This window comes from Talpa occidentalis, unplaced genomic scaffold (genome assembly GCF_014898055.3).
Source record: "Talpa occidentalis isolate TD23 unplaced genomic scaffold, MPIMG_talOcc4v2.1 talOcc4.9, whole genome shotgun sequence".
NCBI lineage: Eukaryota > Metazoa > Chordata > Mammalia > Eulipotyphla > Talpidae > Talpa > Talpa occidentalis.
In genome coordinates this window covers 40866184-40881844 of record NW_023605305.1, presented here as the reverse complement: position 1 = coordinate 40881844, position 15661 = coordinate 40866184, and positions in this window count along the sequence as shown.

The following is a 15661-nucleotide window of genomic DNA, read 5'->3' as shown; positions in this document are numbered from 1 at the left end:
ACCACTAATGAATTTCTTTTCTACTGTTAAATAGAGGGATATTTGACAAATTCTTGCTCCTACAAGTAGTCCTTTCAAATACTGATTTCTAGGTTCAAAAAAGTCTGAAAACTGGCTGTTCCTGGATGTGAAAAAGCCATCAAAGCTTTATTCAGAATTAGCTTTATTATATACTATCCAAATTTGTGTTCTGCAGTAAAAGAATCTTTCTCTTTCCCACATTTAAAGTACATTAATAAATTAAAGTGTTATGTGGCCAGAGATTATAAAACATGTGTAGTAAGTATCAGCCACAGAAGAATCTGCTCACAATTCAGGTCATTCCCATCATCTTCTGATGGATAATAACATCATTCATAATGTTGAACAGTCACCATAAGGACTTAGTAATGAAGTAATTGAATATAGGGAGAGTAGATGTTTCTATCAGAGACAGGAGAAGCAATTTACATGCTTGTAACACAATGCTCTTCATTTCTAGGAATGACATATAGCTGGAAACTTTAGAAATCACAGTATTTTGTTCAGTCAGTCCTGAACCTTTTCTTCTCCATCTGTACTACCTAATGAACTTATTTGTTCTCATGGTGTGAAATCTCATCTAAAATTTGATCTCTACACAGATTCCACCCCCTCTTCAGATTCTTATCTCCAGCTGTGTAGATATCTAATAAGCATCTACAATTTGAAATACCAAAACTGAAATACATTTCAAAACACAATGAGATATTATCTCATACCTATGAAGGTATTCTATAGCAAAAAGCAAGAAATAACATGTTGATATGGTTGTGGAGAAAAAGCAACCTTCATACACTGTTGGAATGTAAATCAGTGCAGACATCATAAAAAACATTATGAAGTTTCCTCAAAAAAAAAATAGAATTTCTATGTGATACAGAAATTCATTTGTAAGTATCTATCCAAAGAATATGAAAACACTAATTCCTAAAGATATATGCACTTCTATGTTCACTACAGCACTATTCCAAGTTATTGAAACAACTAAGTACCCAACTCTGGATGAATGGATAAAGAGGTGCTTTACATACACAATGGAATACTACTTAGATATGAAAAAGATGAAATCTTGCCATTTACAACATGGTTAAACCTTAAGGGGATTGTGTGAAATGAAATAAATCAGAAAGAGAAAAACAGGCACTATAATTTTTCTCTAGTGTGGCATATGAAAAAAAAAAGCAAATGAATTTATATTCACTGTTGTTCTCCCTCAGATATGCCAGAAGCATTCAATAAGTCGTTTTAAAGAGCAGTTGTATTTAGGCCAGACACCCAAATTAATCCCAGACCCCTGACCAGCCTACTGCCTGCCTCTGGTGAGCTGAAAGGCCTGCAAACCAGTCCAGCCCCCTGCCTACCCAGACCCCAATGCCACCACATGGATTCCCAGATGCTGACCAGCCCACTGCCTCGGGGTGAGAATCAGACACCCTGGCCTGGCCTTGCCTCCTGCCTAACCTTGGATGCCAGCAGATGTCCAGATCCAGGCCCATCCGGCCTCAGGGTGAACTCCCAGCACAAGACTGTACCCTACAAGGCCTCGGCTTTCTTGCTCACCAAACAGTAAATGCCCAGAACAATGGGAGAGGAGGACCCTCAAACAACAAAAGCCCCAAATACAAAGGAACAAATGCAAACAAACCATGGGAGAGAGAAAAACACAAATGGTCAATAATTACCCCAGGGAACAACACAACTCAAAGAGAAAAGAAATTTTTAGAACCAAGTTACAAAGACATGGAAGAGCTTTTATTCCTATCAGATGTAGAGTTCAAAACTGTTATAATTGAGAAAATCAAAGAATTGGAACTATATAAAGAAAACTCAGAAAAAGTTTAGAGATACTCAAGAAAACTCAGAAAGCAAACGAATGGTATGAGAAAAGCAATCAATGAATAGAAGATCAAAATTGAAACTCTAAGAAGTTACAAGATGTGAAAAAGTAAAGAGATCAATGGAAGAGATGAAAAATTTGGGAAAAAACAAGGAAGTAAATAAACCAAATAAATGAAGGAATCAATGAGCTTGAAGATGCAAATGAGGTAAGAGACAAAATTGAAAAGGAATAGTGATACAAAGGGAAAAAAATAGAGAAACACTTTGAGAGTCATCTGATACCATGAGTAAAGGAAATATAAGATTCATAGGCATCCCAAAAGAAGAGGAAGAGAAAGGAACTGAAAAATTATTTTAAGAAATAATGGAAGAAAACTTTCCAAACTTGAAGAAGGAAATGAACATACAAATACAGGAAGCCAAAAGATCAATAAATTACCTAAACCAAAAGAGATCTACAGCAAGATCTATAGTAGTAACTCTTTCAAGAGTCCAAGACAAAGAAAAAAATAATGAAGCTGATGAGGGGGAAGAAACAGATAACCTGTAAAGGAACCCCAATTAACCTAACATAACACTTCTCTGAAGAAACACTATGCGCAAGAAGAGGATGGAGTGACATACTCAAAAAATTCCAAGATAAAAATTGCCAACCAAGAATACTCTATCTTATAAGGCTATCCTTCAGATATGAGGGAGAAATAAAGAACTTTTTAAACAGATTCTTAGGGAGTTTATAAGTACCAAATCCCCTCTCGAAGAAATATTGAAAGAAACCTTACTATTTAACCAAAGAGAGGAATAAACACAAACAACTGAACAAGCAATTAAAGAGAACAACAAAACTAAGAGCAGAATGGCAGTAGCAAACTTTCATACAGCAATAATTACTCTAAATGTAAATGGGCTAAATTCCCCAATGAAAGGCCACAGAATATTGTGTTTGATCAAGAAACAGAATCCAACCATCTGCTGTCTCCAGGAAACACAACTAAACACCATGGATAAAAATAGACTGAAAGTAAAGGGATGGAAAACAATTTTTTTTTTAAAAAAACAGGTATCTCATTGTGGTTTTTATTTTTTAAAGATTATTTATTTATATAAGCACTGGGTACAGTCAGAAGCGCAGGAGGGTGAGAGAATTCACTAGAGCCAGAGCGGGGAACAGAACAGGCAGACTGACAAAATACACTGCTGAGGGGAGCAGCAAGCGCGGCAGAAGAGGTCTGTCACACCATGTGGGACCCTTGTTGGCTGCTGGGGACCGAACTGGTGCTGCAGAGGCTGCAGGCAGCTTCGCAGCCCAGCGCTCAACCGCTGCGCCACCAGGGGAGGCCCTGGAAAAGAATTTTAAAAGCAAATGACACCCAAAGAAAGCCAGGGATAGCCATACTTATATATCAGAAAAACAGACTTCCAACTTTAAAAGGTAGCAAGAGACCGGATGGACACTATATAATGATTAAGGGAAAAATACAACAGGAAGACTTAACACTCAATATTTACTCCCCAAACAATAGCACCAAAATACATTAGACAATTACTATTGAAACTGAAAACAGACATTGGAGGAAATACATATGTGATTGTAGACTTCAGCACCCCACTCTCACCAATGGGCAGATCAATGGGACAGAAAATAAATAGGAAAAAATTACCCCAAATAAAGAACTAGATCACATGGATTTAATAGACATATATAAGGTACTGCACCCACAAAAAGCTGAATATTCATTTTTCTCAAGTACACCTGGGTCATTCTCCAGAATTGACTACATACTGTATCACAAGATCAGTGTTAAGAAATTTATGAAGATTAAAGTCATAGCAAGTATCTTCTCTGTTAAGTTATCAAACTAGAAATCAACTACAATAAGAAAACAAGGAAATTCTCTAATATGTGGAAACTGAAAAACATTCTATTGTAAGATCACTGGGTTAATGAAGAAATCAAAGGAGAAATCAAAAAAATACCTTGAGGTAAACGATAATGAGGAAAAATATCCTCCAAAACTTAGGGACAAAGCAAAAGAAGTACTAAGAGAGACATATATGGTAATACAGGTCCATATCAAAAAACAGAAATAGGACCTCCCTAGTGGTGTGGGGGTTAAAGTCTCAGAGCTATCAAGCTCCCACTAGCCACTGCAGCATGAGTTCAATCCCTGGCCAGGGAGCTAACCGACATGGCACAGCAGACCTCTCCTGTCTTGCCTGCTGCTTCCCTCAACAGTTTGTTTCAGTAGGTCAGCCTGTTCTGCTCCCCACTCTGTCTCTGTTGAATTCTCTCGCCCATCTCCCCCCCGCCACATCTGGCCTAGACCCCAGTTCTTGTATGCATAAATAAGTAAATCTATAAAAAAAGAGACAGAAATAGCCCAAATTAACAATCTGGTATCTTATTTCAAGGAACTTGAAAAATAAGAATAAAAAATCCAAAGGTCAGTAGAAGGTAGGCTATAATAAAAATCAGAGCAGAACTAAATGAAATAGAAATCCAAAGAGACAGTTCAAAAATCAATGAAACAAAAAACTGGTTCTTTGAAAAAAATAAACAATATAGATAAAGCTCTAGTTAGGCTTACTAAGAAAATGAAGGAAAAGCTCAAATAAATAGGGTCAAAAAATGAAAAAGGAGAAATTACAACACTGCAGAAATTCAGAGGATAATCAGTGATTACTATGGACATTTATATGTCATAGTTCAACAACCTAGACAAAATGGACAGATTCTTTGAATTATACAATCATCCAACATATAATAGGGAAAGAAAAAGAAAACCTGAACAAACTAATCACAAGCAAGGAAATTCAAACAGTAATCAGAACTCCCCCCAAATCCAAAAGTCCAGGAACCCATCACTTTGCAAGTGAGTGCCACCAAACTTTCAAAGATGAACTAATTCCTATCATGTTCAGACTCTTTCAAAAATTGAGAAAGAAGGGATACTTCCGGATACATTTTATGAAGCCAACATTGTGTTAATACCAAAACCAAACAAAGACAACAAAAAGAAAGAAAGCTACAGGCCAATATCCCTAATGAAAGCAGATGCAAAATTCCTCAATAAAATCATAGCAAACTGGATCTAGCAATGCATTAAAAGAAGGGAGAGGAAGAGGTGTAGGGATGAAAACAGGAGGGGTAACATCACATTGGACTATGACTGAGGCTACCAGAAGTGGGAGGTTGAGGGATGGGTCAAGGGGATGGGGGAATCTAATGGAGTAATATGGGGGGGGGGTCTTGGGTGGTGCATGTGGTAAAATAACATGCAATTGTAGAGATGGAAACCTATATTCCTAAAACATACACCGTGATGTAAATCATCATTATCTCAATACATGTAACTTAAAAAAAAAAAACCCCAAAGAATGAAAAAAGAAACAATTTAAACAAAAGGATTAGATGTGGGATGGCTGAAGCAAGAATGACAAATTATTGATCATTGTTGAAGTGGGTAATTCATTATACCATTTTTGATTTTTGTAAATATTTGATATTTTTCATAATACAATATTTAATTCTTTGTTTATTCCATATAAAAAAAGAACAGATGACTCCAGCTGCTCATTACATGAAGAAATTGAGAATCAGAGAATCCTGTTCTCTGTGTTTGGTCTAATGGTGAGACAAGGCATAAATCTGCCTAGGTCCTCCAATTCCTGCTGCCCATTCCAGCATTTTCTTCACTTCACCACACTGCTTTTAAACTTCCTGCAACATTCAGAACTTTCCTTAATTATTAACTACTAACTTTTTTTCCCTTTTTGATAGTCAAAAGAAAGAAATTCCATTACTTCCTTACCTTTATTTTTTCAATTAATGTTTCATCTTCTGGCACAGCTGGATCAATAGCAATGACTATGTCTTCATAGCCATTGTCATTCAGTCGAACAAGAGAAGTATTGTATCCCTGCAGCAGGTGTAGGACAAAGAGGAAGGCAAAACTTCTGAATAACTCCATTGTGTCTTTCAAGTTGTTCCTGGCCCAAATAATGATTTATTAAAGAGACTTTTCTGTCACTTTGTCTCAATATATACCTATAGTCCTAAACATCATCAGGGTTGCCTAGTTACGGAGATATTGACAGAATAAAGGTCAATCTTGAATATACAGAAATTCTCGGCTTCAGTTTATTCATAATCATTTTATTGCCTGTTTTTTGTAAAGGTGATTTGGAGTCAAAGTAGGTTTCAGACCTTTTTATAACATACATTGCACATTTTCTCTTGGGTCATATTTTCTAATTTAGGCTAATTTCCAAGCATACACATAATGCTTGCTATTTTCTGATTCAGAGATAAAAAATTAATAAAAATTGACAATAAAATTAATAAAAACAGTGATGTTAGTTGTATTTCTCAGTTTTACATTGTTTTTCATTGTTAAATTATTTACCAAGTGTATAAATAATGTAATTTTGTTAAATGTAAATAATACCAGCTTGGATAATTTAATTTGGAGACTTAGATCACTTTGATTTTGTGTCTGAATGACTTTAAAAGATTTTGATAAATTTCAGAAGCTTTCATAGAATCAAGTCATTAGAGCAAATTCTAAAATATCTGATAAAGATTAGAATATCTTTTTAACTTTTAAGTTTTTAAAAATGCAATTGGAAAACCTGCAATATTTTTATGTTTTGATATAAATATCAAATGTCTGATAGTTTTCCATTTACCTTTGAGGCAGAGGATAAAAAACATATGCTTAGAAACATAGATATACCCGCATGTATTCCTCATAGCAACTCTAAGGCAAGTCCAAATTTTGTTGTATTGAGGCATACAGTGGTTAAGTAACTTGCCAAAATCACTCAGCATTTTGACCCCAGAGTCCATGAATTGTTAATCAGTCCACATTAAGGTAATGTGTTTTGTAAGGAAAATAATATATTTATTTTTTTTTCAAACAAAGTACCTTCTTCTTACATCCTGTTAATTTTTGACAGTATAAAATTTCTCCCCTCGTGTGTGGTCACCATAGTTTTCCCAAACCGCCCATAGTCCTCCAATATAGTCATTGTGCTCTTCCCACTCCCCCATTTTCATCCATTCTGTCTCTCCCTCCTTCTCCTCCTCTGCTCCTGGATGCCTTAAATCTGTTGTCAGCTTTCCAGGTTTGTATTTGACCCTTTGTTTGGTTTCTCTCTATTGCACACATAAGTGAAACCATCCAGTGAAGATAATCTTTTAATAAAAGGAGAGGGCCTCCCTGGTGGCACAGCGATTGAGGGCTGAGTTGCAAAGCTGCCTGCAGTCTCTGCAGCGCTGGTTCAATCCCCAGCCAACGGCGAGCGTCCCATATGGCGCGCAGTGGGACCTCGCCTGCCATGCCCACTGCTCCCTCAGTAGTGTAGTTCATCAGTCTGCCTGTTCTGTTCCCTGCTCTGGCTCTGGTGAATCCTCTCACCCTACCTCACTTCTGACTGTGCCCAGTGCTTGTATAAATAAATAAATAAATAAATCTTTAAAAAAAATCTTTATTTAAAAAAATAAATAAAAGGAGAAATAGGGTGAGTTTAGGAGTTGCAGTGGTGACTCACAAATGTCTAGGTATGGCAAAAGGAGCCAAGACTTATCAGAAGCTCAAAGGCGAACTGAAACTAGAATAATATAAAATATCTTAAAACTAAGAAGTTAGATAGGAGAACACAATGTGAAGTTATGAACAGGCAACATTGCCAAGATGGAGAGTTTATCACTTGTGTTCCAGACTCTGCCGAGTAGGCTGCAATCATACCTCTTTCCATTCCCTCAGAAAAAGCTTGTATTATTGTACATTCATAGAATGAATGTTGTAAAAGATTCTGGATGGAGCTGTTACACTGGAGATTACCTGGAGGGCGTTGGGAACTGGGTATCAGCAGACATTTCCTAGGTGTCTTGCCCTGCTCCCCTTGCTGATTTCCTTTCCTACTGTTCACTGTGCCTCCCCGAAATCTGTCTCTGGGTCTCAAACAAACCCGAGTGTGCTCCCATTCCATAGAATTGGTGCTCAGGAAATTGCTTTTGACTGATAGTCTGAATTAGTGAATAATCATTATTTTAACCAAAATAATGACATATCACAGCGCCAAAACAAAAGCTCGCCTAAGGCTTTTGAGATACTGGAGAAACAGGAGTCTCAGATATCCTCTAGTGTTTGGGGGCTATCTAGGTTATTTTGAGGAGGCGCTATTACTTCCTCAATAAAACTGGAAATGCTCTCTTCAAGGCATGTGCCAGAAACTTTTCTGGCAAAAAAGAAATCCTTAATTTTTGCCCCCAAAATCACAAAAAGCTTCCTTTCTGACAGTGGATGAGGTCGTCTGGGGAAAACAGACAAATATTTCTAATAGTTGCCCCTCCCACTTGTTGGTAGTGGCACAGAAAGTGTGATGCTTCATGGAGTATGAACAAGGACCCCCTTGAAACTGGAGACCAATATATTCCTTTAACTGTTTATTATCTCTTGTAGAATTTCTAATCCTCTTTGTAAAGAATTTCCTTATCTACCTTTGGGACAAATAAATTTGAAAAATTTACTTGATATGAATTATTTTGGAGAAAGAAATTAGGAAGAAGGAAATTCATATAAAACTTTTCTCAATCTAAAGAGAGGTTGAAGATCGTTGGGGGATTAATGCAGAATACATGTTAAGTCTGTTAATTATTACCATAACTATGAGGATATTGATCAGGGTTTTTTCCTCATTAGAGGGGTGACTCAGCATGTTTATCTAATGTTAAGATATTTCATTCCTGGGCCTCCCTGGTGGTGCAAGGGATTAAGTCTCAGTACTATGAAGTTATTGGCAGCCACTGCAGCACTAGTTCAATCCCCGGCCAGGGAGCTAACCCACTTGACCCAGCAGATCTCTCCTGTCTCGCCCTCTGCTCCCCTCAGCAGTGTATTTCAGTAGATCTGCCTGTTCTGCTTCCAACTCTGTCTCTGATGAATCCTCTCACCTCCCACACCTCTGGCCTACACCTTAGTTCTTGTGTGCCTAACTAAATAAAATAAATCTTTAAAAAATATTTCATTTCTATAACTTAAGTTTATACCATACCATTTTTCCAGTTCTTTTTTTGTGACCTTTTTCTCATCTCCAGCAGTGATTCCTATAATTGATACCCTGGAAAAGACAGAGTTCATGCTGTTACAAGTATTTGTTTATGAATAAATAGCCTGGAACACAGAAATTGGGGATGTCATGATAAGAGATTGTCTCCTACTTTCTAGAAACTCGCCGTCTGGAGGAAAAATGAAAATAAGTAAATTGTCAAGCACAGAGGATTAAGTGTTACCCAGGTGTGAGAGTGAGGTGATGTGAGAGGAAGTTTACCCTCTCAGAAAGGGGACTGGAGTAGTTAGAGAATGCTTCCCAAGGGAGCGACATAGCTAAGATCTGAAGGAGGAAGTGAATCATCATGTGACTGTAGAAAGTGGACATAGAGTATAGTAGAGGGCACTTTCCCAGAGAGTGAAAAGCACCTGACAGACTGGGAATGAGAGATTCTGTGAAAATCAAGAGCGGGCAGTTGGGGCCCAGTGTTTATAATGTGAGAAGCAGTAGCTGGAGCAGGTAGTACTCTGGAGTGAAGCCAGAGGTAGAACAGGAAAATCATCATCAGTCATTTCCTGGGGCCTGATCCTCACTCTTGAGTGCAAAGGGGATTCATAGGAAAGTCTTGAAGAGAAGAATGATAAGATCAGATTTGTGCTTTAGAAAGATTCTGGCTACAGGGTGAAGAGTGTTTGGAAACAGAGCTATGTTGCTGGCATATATGTTGCTAGTATATGTACAGATATATCTCCTATGAGAATTAGAAAAACAACTTATGGGTTGGAAAAATGTGTCCCCTGTAGGTAGACAAATGATCAAATAGTGTCCCTTCAACCCGGATCTTGGGAGCAAGTTTGGACTGTATTTGGCCTCTGCTCTTCTTACCCCCAATATGGCTGAGTATTTCAGGTCAGTTGCAGCCTGCCCAGTGGCTCACACAACCCTACTTGGTAAAAACGGAGTAAGTTATGTAAGAATTCAGGGGAGCAGTGCCGAGAGCATGAGCTAAGGATAGAGACGTCGGGGGGAGAGGACTTTTGAGATATGCAGGAGAAAAAGGAATGAGCGTTTCTATATTTGTATGTGTGTTTGAATATTCAGCATTTCATACTTCCTTCTCTCCTCTTTTATTCTCTCTCCCCAGGATACTGTCCTGTTCTCCAGAAAGCTAATGGAGGACTTAAGTCAGTTAAATAAGGAAATGTATTTGGGAGTTGGAATAGCACATGAACAATGGAGAGTGGGGCACAGAGGAAGAGTCAGGCATTCTGCCTGAGCCTGGGGAAGGCAGATGGGGGAGGCAGCAGACATGGAATTTTCAAAAAGGGGCATGTTGTCAGAGGCAGACAAAGGAGACCAAAGAGGGTGTGTTTCAAGTGGAAAAGGATGAGGGGGTTATGGTGTTCCTGACAGGGGCCCGGAGATAAGCAACTGTGTGGATTTCAGGGGAATATGAAAGCCTATGACTGATTAAAGTTGCGAGACCGGTGGGTAGAGAGCAATAAGAGAGAGGGAAGTGGACACAAGGATTTAATGATGTCAGGCCTGGAACTCTCATTTAGAAAATATTTATTTGGATGCTTTTGTGCCATATGCTTAACAGTAACCTATAGGCATAGTCAGTTAATTTATAAGTATTGTCTCAATAGGTGTTTAATGGACTCTTATAGGTGCTAAGGCTTTAGGACAGCTTTTTTTTTTTCATACAACAATATAAAACCATCTACAGAGAATACTTATTTTTTCTATGTCAATTCCATGTGGCAGGTAGGGCCACTACATGAAGATGAAGAGTCTATGCTTTGTGGAACTCCAAAAATGCCATTAATGTATGATTTGTTTGGCCCTCTTTAGGTTTGGGCATATGGTGTTCCTAGATAAAGTTAGGATTATATGGAAACAGAAGACAGAAACAGAGGGAAATAAGGCCAATCCAAAGGAAGAAATCTTTCTGGGTGCTTGAAGTAGAGAGTGAATGGGTAGAAGAGACTGTTGCTGAAGATAATGCACTTTGCAAGAAGTTCAAACTGGAAAATAACCAGACTATTTCCTGAACAAGGGAGAATAGATGATGGGAATGTCACCATAGGAATATCTCCATAGGAAGGAAGGAAATGAAAGATGAGTAGGAATTTGGTGTCTCAAGAATGGGTCTGACACTGGATTTGTCATCACAAATGTGTGGCAGTGGTTTTGTTCAGTGTGATTGCTGTGAGACCAGTTTACTGAGCAGTCTCGACTTACTGGGATATAAGGTTGAAAAACACTACAGTTTATAGTAGTACAATAAATTGTGTTCAGTTGTGTTTCCCCTAATGTTTGTGCAGTAATTTTTCTTAGTGCTATCTCTGCCAACTCCATTACTATTACTATATTCAAATTACCTTGGTTTGATAGTTAAGAACCTAGCCCTGCTCATTTTTGAAAACTTGTATTATTTGAGCTAACCCTCCTCTTTCCCTTCCTCTGATTAGTAAGACTTATGTCTCCAGTGGCTTGAAATGGAAGACAGGGAATTTATGGCCTTAAATAATTGGGTCTCCCTTTTCCGAGTGCTTTTCTACTTTGGTCTTGAGCTGGAGGAGTAGGGGAGATCAGTGGATCCTCATGACCCTGGCCTGTTGTAGGGTGGTTCCAGGCCTCTCTCAGGGTAGTAGATACCTGAAAGCTGTTTCTCTATTAGGTTTTTTAGATGATGCAACAAGGCTCTTCTCTCTGCATGATTTCTTGGCATGGGAGAACCTGGCCACTGTCTACGATTCTGTTCAGTCAGTTAGAAATTCTGCACCAACTGTATCAAATATGCATGATATCTTTAAAGTTTGAAAGTAGTCCCACTGGCAAATGTCTTCCCCACCTTCTCTCTCCTAACCATTTCTTTAATCTCAGCAGAATCAAGAACACTTCTCTCCCAATTGTTCAGCAATATTTGTGTAAGAAGATTACTGTCTTTTGAATTTTGTGCCCCCCTGAGATTTACTTTTTACTTGGTTGCATTTTGCCGAGTCCTCTTCTTATATTGGGAGGTGTGTAGGTGGTAGGATTGGTGCATGGTGATAGCATAACTTTGACTTACCTAGCACCTCATCTTGAAGAAATGTGACTGGAAACATTCCAAGTTTGGAATCTGGGATACATAGTACCTTTTGTGTTTAGTGTGGGCCTGCATAGTTAATTTTAGGAAAATGGGATCCTGATAGTTATTACATACATACTGTCTTGTTCCATGATAAGGATCATATCAAGGGCAAAAACTGTGTACTCCTGGGGGATATGAATATGATAGAAAGTCAGTGTTGTGAATGGATGACAATTTTACTGCATATTGGCTCAATGAATGTCAAAGGAGATATAATATGAATGAAACTTCAGACTACTTTTAAAACATTTATTTATATCGTGATTTATTTAATATTTCTAGTAGACTCTAACCTCTATGAGAATGAGACTGCTTTCCTTCTTTCTACTAAAAATTCTGTTCACAACATCTACCTGTACAGCATTGTTAAATAGTAGTGGCTTAATAGCCTGCTTGCCGGATGGCTAAGCTCCCTGAGCTTCAGAGACAGCAGCGGAAAGCTTCTTAACATGAGAGCTGTCAGGAATTGAGCACTAACTGTATGTAGGCACAGGGCCAGCACCTGTTATTACATAATGGGATTCACATAACACTTGGAGGCAGTTACTATAATCCCAACTTTCAAGTGGAGAAAAATGAGGGTTAATCTCTTTGGGCATTATACCACATACATAGTTATTAAAAAATAAACTATAGAGAGAGTTTAAAATATTGTACACATATTATCTAACCACATGTTACTTCCTTTTTCTACTCCTGTCTTCTTCACAATCAGGATTCTTGAAATAATTGTGTTTATACACTTTCTTTTTCTACGCACACACTGTATTTTCTTTATTAAAATTGCTTTTATTAAGGTCTTAACAGCTCTGTGTTGCTAAAGTTCAATAGCCACATTTAAGCATTAATGAAAAGGATTGCTCCCTTTTCATGAATCATTCTTTGTTTTCTTACCGTAACCTCACACTCTTAGTTTTTCACTTTTGTCTTCAAAGATACCCTCAAAGAATGCTTTTTTTTTTTCCTTTTCAGTTTCTCCATTTCCATTCAACTTTAAAAATATGTTTGTTTATCATTGGAAGATTGGAGAGAATGGCATCTTGGATTCAGTTTAAGTTATTTTTACTTGGGTTCATTATTAAAGCAGCAAACAAACAGTTTTTAAAAAGTTGTAAGATATGGATTTAAGTGGAAGTGGGCATAATGCCACGTGTCCCAGGTTTCTTATGGGGTAGGCCGGGGGTTTGTGTAGTCACTACATCCAATATGGATGGAGTAATCTACCAGGTAACAGGGGCTCAGAGATTCCAGCTTGCTGTCTTTTTTGTTTTTAGATTAACGGTAGGGCCCATTTACTACCACATAAGGGGATTCCTTTTTTTTTTTTTTTTTTAAAGATTTATTTATTTATTTATATAAGCACTGGGTACAGTCAGAAGTGCGTGAGGGTGAGAGAATTCACCAGAGCCAGAGCAGGGTGCAGAACAGGCAAAAGGACCGAAGTACACTGCTGAGGGGAGCAGTGGGTGGCAGGAGAGGTCTGCGCCATGTGGGGCCCTTGCCAGCTTCGCAACCCAGCGCTTAACCGCTGAGCCACCGGGGAGGCTCTTAAGGGGATTCCTTTTATGCCACAAGTCACCATTGCAAACTCCCATGTTTGAGTTGATTTAACTGAGGCAACTTGGATAAACTAAAACTACTTCTCCCAGAAACTTTGCATTAGGGTTAGAGTTGATCAAAAAAGATATTTGTTGACATTTGAAAGGCAGAAGTAAAAATGTAGTCATAATTGCTAAAAATGAAGTGATAGGAAGCTGAAGAAATAGATACAAAGAGACTGGCATCCTTATTCTTCTCCATGTCTACTCCATATCCACCTCTCCTTCCCGAATGCTGGTCTTGCCCTCTTTTAGTGAACCAGACCTACATAAGATGCTTGGCAACAAGCTCACAGAGAGGGTAGCTATGCAGAAACAAGTTTTCCACAAACTTCTACACCAGCCCCCTTCACTCATGTCTCACTCCAGTTCCTGGTCTAACACCTACCACCCAAATACCATCATCAAATCAGTGCTTCAAAGAGGCTTGGTAGTAACTTTTTCTGATCCCCCAATTCCTTTCTTCAGTTTTTTACTTCTCAGATTAACTCTTATAAAAATTTCCCTGTTAGGGCCTCCGCGGTGGCGCAGCGGTTGAGCGCTGGGTTGCGAAGCTGCCCGCGGCCTCTGCAGCGCCGGTTCGATCCCCGGCTGCTCCCCGGCCACCAGAGGAGGGTCCCACATGGCGCGCAGACCTCTCCTGCCGCCCGCTGCTCCCCTCAGCAGTGTACTTCGGTCCTTCTGCCTGCTCTGCTCTCCACTCTGGCTCTGGTGAATTCTCTCACCCTCCCGCGCTTCTGACTGTACCCAGTGCATGTATAAACAAACAAACAAACAAACGAATAAATAAATAAATAAAAACATGCCTCTAAAAAAAAAAAATTTCCCTGTTAGAATTCTGACTAATGTCAATTATTTCAGTAATCTAGTGTCAAACTAATTATAATCACTTAAAATTACAACCATTTTATTTTCTCCATGGTTCAACTGGTTGATTGGATTAAATGGGAAGTTCCTTTGTTGGTCATGGTTGGAGTCTCCCAAGTGCAGATGGAATATCTTTAGTTTTGTCTGGGAAGCTGAGACAGACGTCTTTCATTCTCCTTGGAGTTTCAGAATCTCTCTGGTAGCCTCTGCATCACTATAGCTCAATTTTTTTGATAGAAGCTCAGAGTTCCCAAGACCCCAAATGGAAGCTGTCATCATTTCTGCTACCCCCTACTGATTAAAGCAAGTCATGAGATTAGTCCAGATCCCATGTGGGATTGTAAAACCACATTGTATAGTAATAACAATATAATAATAGAAGTCTTGTATCTTTAGAAATCATTTCTGAGTGTATCGACCATACTTTTCTTGTAGTATGCTGGCCATATCCTACCCCTGAAACTGCTCTTTACCTACATTCTCCATTCTCTCTTTAATTGATCTCATTCATTACTATGGTTGTCTTTTTTAGGCTATGGCTGAGTAATAATTAAAATACTGTCTTTTAAAATGTTAAAATTTTTTTTAATCTGAAAATAATGATGATAGTTGCTTCAGTAATTCTGGCCTATAATGAAAAAAAGAAGTACTATGTAAGTAGGACTTTTTAAGAGAAAAGGCTGTCTATGTATATGATTATATTAACTGAAGTAAGGAAATTTGGTTTTTCTGCTAGCATCTTCCACATCAATTGCAGTAAAAATCACCTTATTATTGTTGTATATAATAGTATGTAAGTGGACAACTGAGGTAAAAACAATAACATCAATTTATATTTGAAAATACCAAGACCAAATTAATTTTTTTCTCAAATATTGTTTATTTTCTTATGCAGTGTTTTGACTATCCAAATTGATTACTCAGATTTTAACTTCTTGATAAAATTTGAATTAGCATTCTAGAAAACTTTTATAACAAATAATATACAGCTAGTTATCAATATGCAAGAGGATCTTTATCACATTTTATGTAAAAGGAAATTAATAAATAAAAATTTAAAACTTTAACATTGATTCACAATTTTTCAAATACCTCTGGATGTCTATATTCATTCAATTTATATGCTTTCTAGAATGTTTAA